General features: G+C 45.3%; 1 protein-coding gene across 1 annotated transcript in view; it reads left to right on the forward strand.

Moving 5' to 3' along the window:
* Window positions 1-5,010, forward strand: part of GPR65 (G protein-coupled receptor 65) — a 93,204-nt gene extending 88,194 nt beyond the window's left edge. Inside the window, exons 4-5 of the transcript XR_006293461.1 lie at window positions 3,253-3,312; window positions 4,861-5,010. The gene's annotated coding sequence lies outside the window, so the exon portion shown is untranslated. The remainder of the gene's footprint in view (window positions 1-3,252; window positions 3,313-4,860) is intronic.
* The last annotated feature ends 1,692 nt before the right edge of the window (window positions 5,011-6,702 follow it).

The raw sequence follows: 6,702 nt of genomic DNA on the forward strand, positions 1-6,702 counted from the left end.
TTTCCGTGCAAGTCACAGAGCTAACCTAATGGAACGTGACAGTTCTTTCCTATAGCACATTCTCAAAATTTGATTATTCTGAGGGAGAAAAGATTCGTTGGGAGCCTCACTCAAATTGCCCAAGGCCTGTTCAGCATCTGTATGGAAAGATTAGGCTTTGGGAGTGAGGACCTGGAGTGCAGCCGACCCGCCTATCAGTCATCTTTCTCGGGCTCCGAGAGGAGCAGAATTGATGTGTCCCTGGTCTTGTAACCTTCTGCAGACTTAGGGACTGTGCTAACCCATGAATAATGAAATCCACTATTAGTCATAAACTGGAGGAGATCATCTGCATTTTGACTCCAAGAAAACAATTTAAAAGGAAATAGGCCTTTGACGCTTTTATAGACCAGGCACAATCAGGCCCTGGAAATAGCCCTCACTCAGTTCCTCGTTCCACTCGTATTTATCACGTATTGCCGGTATCCTTTTAGGGAGTGATATAAAAGAAACAAAACAGAGTACCCAGGCCTCTGGTTTACCCTCTTTTGATCCTGTGCTGGAAAAATGTAACTTCTCTTTTCTCTGTATCTGTGTGATGCTTCTTATCATAAGTTATTACTTATGGCCCCCACCAGTGCCTCCAGACAACCTCCACCACACCACCGTGAACACTCAGTACCTGAAGGTTAAGTCTGGGGTTTTCACCAGCCTGAAATGGCAGTGATCACAAAGAGGAAGATAGGACACCGGCTCAAGGCCGCATTGACAGGGCTGGATGCTACTCCTCCCCAGGTCGCCCTTCGCCAGAGGAGAAACCCCACGATAGCTGGAATCATCACCGGGCATGCGGCCTGCAGATCCACCACTGGTAGCCCCCCAGTGGACCCTCCTACAGAGGTATTTCAACTCACATAAGGCATCACACTGACCCTTTGAGGCCAAGGTTGGAGCAGAACAACACCCGATGTTCGTGTGAACTATTCCTAACAGATGGGCCATTTGGAGAGATCAAAATGCTGGACACAATTTTAGCAACATGGAACCTTGAGGTAAATGAAGGGTCACGGTTACCTCCACCCCAAGCAGAATGACCATAGATATGGGCTGTGGTAGGCAGAATTCTAAAGATCATGCAAATATATTAGCGTCCTGAGTACTCATTCAAACACCGTTATAGGTCCTGCCTTGAAGGCATTTTACAGGTGTCATTAAAACATCAAGCGCCAAGTTGGCGAACCTTTAAGACAGAAACCCAGTGAGTCATGTGAGCCCTTTACAAGCAGAATTTTTCTCCAGCTGGGAACCGAAGTCAGGGATTTGAAGCACAGGAAGTATTCCATCAAGCATCACTGCTGGCCTGAAAATGGAGGGGGACACAACAAGGGAGGCAGGGGCTTGCAGAAGTGGCCAGCAGCCCCTTGCTGGCAGCTAGCAAGTGAACAGGGACCTCGGTTCGGCTGCTGGAAGACACTGGATTCTGCTAACGACAGGAATGAGCTTGAGAGAGCACTCTGTGCTCCAGGTGAGAACACAGCCAAACACCAGCTTCATTTGAGCTGGAACCCAGCCATCCGTGCCGGAATTCTGACCTACAGCACTGAGAGCGGATAAATGGGTGCTTGCTTTATCAGCTTTATTGACACATGCCTCACTATAAAATTCACCATTTTGAAGTGTACAATTCAAGAGTTTTCAGTAGACAAAGAGATGGGCAGCCGGAGCACTGTCTCGTTTCAGAATATTTGCATCACTCAAAAAAGAAATTCTGTACCCGTTAGCAGTCCTCTCCATCCTTCTGGTCCCTGGAAACCACTGATGTACGGTCTGTTTCCATGAATTTGTCTTTTCTGGCTATTTCCTGTAAGTGGAATCCTACTGTATGTGACTTTTTGTATTTGGTTGCTTGCATGTAGCATGTTGTTTTCAAGGATCTACCCACGGTGCGGCGTGTTATCAGGATTTTATCCCTTTTAGGGCTGAATAATATTCCATCGTATGAGTGTATCACATTTTGTGTATCCATTCATCAGTTAATGGGCCTTTGGATGTTTCCCACTTTTTAGTTATTATGAATAAATGCTATTAGGATTTGTGTACAAATTTCCCATGGAATGGCTTCTCATTTCCCTTAGGGTATATACCTAGATTGGGATTGCTGGGTCAAAGAGTAACTTTGAGGTACTACCGAACTGTTTTCTAAGGTGACTGCCACATTTTACAACCCTGTCAGCAATGTGTGAGTGTTCCAATTTGCCTACATCCTTGCCAACCCTTGTTTTTGTGTGTTTTGTGGGGTTTTTTTTCTGGTGGTGGGGGAGTTGCCAACACTTGTTAATTGTCTGGCTAGTGGAGGTAAAGTGTTATCTCCTTGTGGGTTTTTGTTTTTGTTTTTGTTTTTGTTTTTTGAGAGACAGAACATGTGTGTGCTGCTCTGAAAAAAATTTTTTTCTGTAAAGGGCCACACAGAGGAGGGGCAGGGGAAGGGGGGTGCAGAGAGAATCCCATGCAGGCTCTGAGCTCAGCATGGAACCCCACAGGGGCCTTGAGATCATGACCTGAGCCAAAATCAAGAGTCAGACACTTGACTGAGCCACCCGGGCGCCCCTTTGCTGAGTATTTCTTCATGGGCTTTTGACCATTTCTGTATCTTCTTTAGAGGAATGTTCTATTCAAATACTTTGACTTTTTTTTTTTCAGGGAACTGCCAGACAGGTCAAATAGTGACAGTTCTCTGGGGAGAGACTCTTGGAAACCTCCAAACTTTTTCAGCCCCTTCGAGTGGAGGTGAGGCTTCTGGCTGTAACTAGGTATTCCTAGTTACAAGGTTTGCAAAGCTGTTGGTTTTCAAAGCTTCCGTGGAGCTTGGGAATGGAAGGTGGAAATAGGGCACTTTAAAATGCCTACAGTTCACTGTTCATGCCAAGATTAGCTGGTATTCTTGAATTCTCCTTAGATCATTGCAAGCCTTTGGTTAATCTTACAGAGTTCTGAAAAAGTTAATTTGGACAATTTTTGCTAATGTCCCCATTGCTTTTATAGAGAAGACTCTCAGAGACTGCTATTTGGCTGTTTCCAAAGAACTTCCCCCGGGTCTTACTTTAAACAACGGAGTTTGTGGGAGTTTATGTAGCAATAGAAAACTAATCCATGAGTCAAGGCTAATGACACAACTGGACCACAGAGCTAGGGTCCCACCTTCTAATATTGCAAGGGTTATTGTAACTCTTGGGGGTGGCCTCCAATTTACCTATTTTGTGGTTTCTCCTTTAGATCTTTTTTCTTTATGCTTCAACAGACCCTCCACTCCAGTCCAGGAAGAGAAAGCCTTAGGTAAGAATCTATTTTGTGTTTTAGGAATATTTTTCCATGATGCTTGCTTTCAAAGTGGCAAGCAGTCGTTTTGTTTATTCATTCGCAAACATGTATTGTGCAGTGGCCAGGGTGACCACCTGTGCCACTTTACCTAGGACGTTCCATTTTGTAGCACTGATCATGCTTCATTCCAGAAAATAACCAGTCACTGGAAAACTGAAATGGGGTTTTAAACCCTACAATCGTTCAGGCCTGTGGTCTAGGGCAGGGGTCAGGAAACTCCTTCCATAAAGGGCCACACAGAAGGATTTTAGGCTCTGCAGTCCAGATGGTCTCCCTTGCAGCTATTCAGCTTGGTGTTTGTAACACAAAAACAGCCCTAGACAATGTGTAAACAAAAGGCATGGCTATGTTTTGGTAAAACTTTATTTTAAAAATAGATGGTGATACAAGAGGATCTACAGATGGCCAATAAACAGAGGAAAAATTACACAACATCACTATCCATCAGGGAAATAAAAAAAATCAAATACACATCAAAGCCACAGTGAGAGGTCACTTCCCACCCTCTAGGATGGCTACAGTCAAAGAGACAGACAATAGCAGGTGCGGGCAAAGGGGTGGAGCCACTTTGGAAACTCGTTCCGTAGCAAATCGTGTTGTCAAGCATAAAGTTACCATTGGACTCGGCAATGCCAACTCTAGGTATGTATCCCAGAGAAGTGGAAACCTGTGTCCACAGAAAACTTGTGCACAAATATCAATAGCAGCCCAAGACAGGAATTGCTGAGTCAGATGGTATGGTTCCTTCCGCGGCCTAGGGTTGTCTCCTCTCACTCAGGTGCAGGCTAGCGCCCAGCCAGAAACATGAAGATACTCTCTGGGGCTCTGCTCACTTACTTCCCTCCTCTCCAAATTACAGCCACATCGGCACTTCCAAATTCCCATCCCTGGGGGTACCCGGGTGGCTCAGTCAGTTAAGCGTCCAACTTCCGCTCAGGTCATCATCTCGTAGTTCGTGAGTTCGAGCCCCGTGTCTGGCTCTGTACTGACAGCTTGGAACCTGGAGCCTGCTTCAGATTCCATGCCTCCCTCTCTCTGCCCCTCTCCCTGCTTATGCACACGAGCTCTCTCTAAGAATAAATAAACATTAAAAAAAAATTCCTGTCCCCATGTCCAGCACTCAGAAAGACCATCAGGCTGTGTCTGGATGCCTCATTCCTTTTCCCTATTCTCAGAGACCACAGACCAGCGCTGCCCTCTTGGCCCAGGGTCATACATCATTAAATCATACATTCTACCTGCTTTTTTTCCGTTGCTTGTGGTGGGAGGGATCAGTTCAGTCTGTTATCCCATCCTGACTGGAAGGGGGAGTTCTGTTTTGCCTGCTCTTGCACTTTGTAGAAATGGATGCATACAGCAGGCACTCTCTTGTCTCCGGCTTCTTTTGTTCAGCATCCTGTTGGCGAGCACTGGCCGTCTTGGTGCAGGTGGCATTCGCCGCTTCATTTTCGTGGCTGTTTTTGTATTTACACATATTTATTGATTTCTTGCCATGTGTGCCAGGAACCGTGCCAAGTTCTAAGGACACAAGTCTCATCACGAGAAATACAGTTCCCGCTCTCGAGAAGCATATAATCTTGCACGGGATCCAACAAACCATCGCTCAGCGGCAAACCCAGCCCGCTGCCTGTTAAATAAAATTGTACCAGACACGATCGTACCCATTCATTTATACATTTTCTGGGGCTGCCTTCGTGCTACGGTGACAAGAGCTGAGTCCTTGTGAGGGAAACCACATGCTAGCCCACGACGCCAAAGATGTTTACTAGCTGGCTCTTTCTAGAGAAAAAATGTGCTGTCTAGTGGATAATACTAGTATCTTCTTACTGTAACACACTACAGACATGGACACCGAGGCTCAGAGAGGCTAAACGACCTACTTGACCTTACCCAGGTCTGTCCAGAGACGAGCTCGTAAGTGCTTAACAACTGGCTCTCCAAAAAAAAAGAAAAAGAGCTATGTATATTATACGTTGTACTTTCATCATAAATTGTAAGAGTCAAGGCACCTGGGTGACTCAGTGAAGCATCCAACTCTTGATTTCAGGTCAGGTCATAATCTCACGGTTTGTGAGTTGGAGTCCCGCGTCAGGCTCTGCACTGACAGTGCAGACAAAGCCTGCTTGGGATTCTCTCCCTCCTCTCTCTCTCTCTCTCTCTCTCTCTGCCATGAGAGCAGAGCCCGCTCTTAACAGCCCGCTCTTAAGTTTAATCTTGATTATTAGCATTTACCTCATCACTTTTTAAGTCCAGACCAGAGATCAGCAAACTTTTGTTAAAGGGACCCACGGTAAATATTTTAAGCTTGGTGGGCTGTATGCTTTCTCTTGCAACTACTCAACTCTGCCATTGTCTCCTGGAAGTAGCCATATAGACAATATGCATATTAAATGGATGGGCCTGGGAGCACCTGGGTGTCTCCATCGGTTAAGCATCTGACTTTGGCTCAGTCATGATCTCACAGTTCGTGGGTTCGAGCCCTGCGTCGGGCTCTGGGCTGACAGCTCAGAGTCTGGAGGCTGCTTCAGATTCTGTGTCTTCCTCTCTCTCTGCCCTTCCCCCACTCGCACTCTGCCTTTATCAAAAAAATGAATAAACATTAAAACTAAATGGATGGGTCTGTATTCCACTAAGACCTAATTTACAAAAACAGATTGAAGGCCCACAGGCCATAGTTCGCCAGCCTCTGGGTCTAGACAACCAAGAATATAAATAAAAGACCTGACTTAATTTTTTTTTATTGGGGGAGGGGCAGGGGCAGAGGGAGAGAGACAAAATCTTAAGCAGGCTCCACACTCAGCACAGAACCGAATGTGGGGCTCACTCCCATGACCCTGGGATCATGACCCAAACCAAAATCACAAGTCGGATGCTCAACTGACTGAGCCACTCAGGTGCCCCAGAAGACCTGATTTATACTATTTGCTAATCCCACCAGAATTTCAAGCTACTAATATGACATCAGCGAATGGGAAATTAGGAAGACACGCACATTCACCTGTTGGGATGAGCACTGGGTGTTGTATGGAAAGCAATGTGACAACAGATTTCATATTAAAAAAAAAAATGAAGACACGCACAGTGGGAGAACAGCGTCTCCCACTTAATAAAAGGAGAGAGATTCATGAAGTACTGAAAACATAGTACTTAAGATAGGCATTTTAAGGTGGCATTATGAGGCATTTTAATATATGAGGCATTTTAATGCTCTGTCTTCCTGCATCATTACTAAGGCTCTTTGGTCTGGCCATTTTCTCTAAAAAGAAGTTATAAGGCAAAGGAAAATTTCATATTCTACATCAGACTAATGTTTTAGTTGTAGAATACCAATTAACATTTTAAGTG

The sequence above is a fragment of the Prionailurus bengalensis genome, chromosome B3, assembly GCF_016509475.1.
Source record: "Prionailurus bengalensis isolate Pbe53 chromosome B3, Fcat_Pben_1.1_paternal_pri, whole genome shotgun sequence".
Taxonomy (NCBI): domain Eukaryota; kingdom Metazoa; phylum Chordata; class Mammalia; order Carnivora; family Felidae; genus Prionailurus; species Prionailurus bengalensis.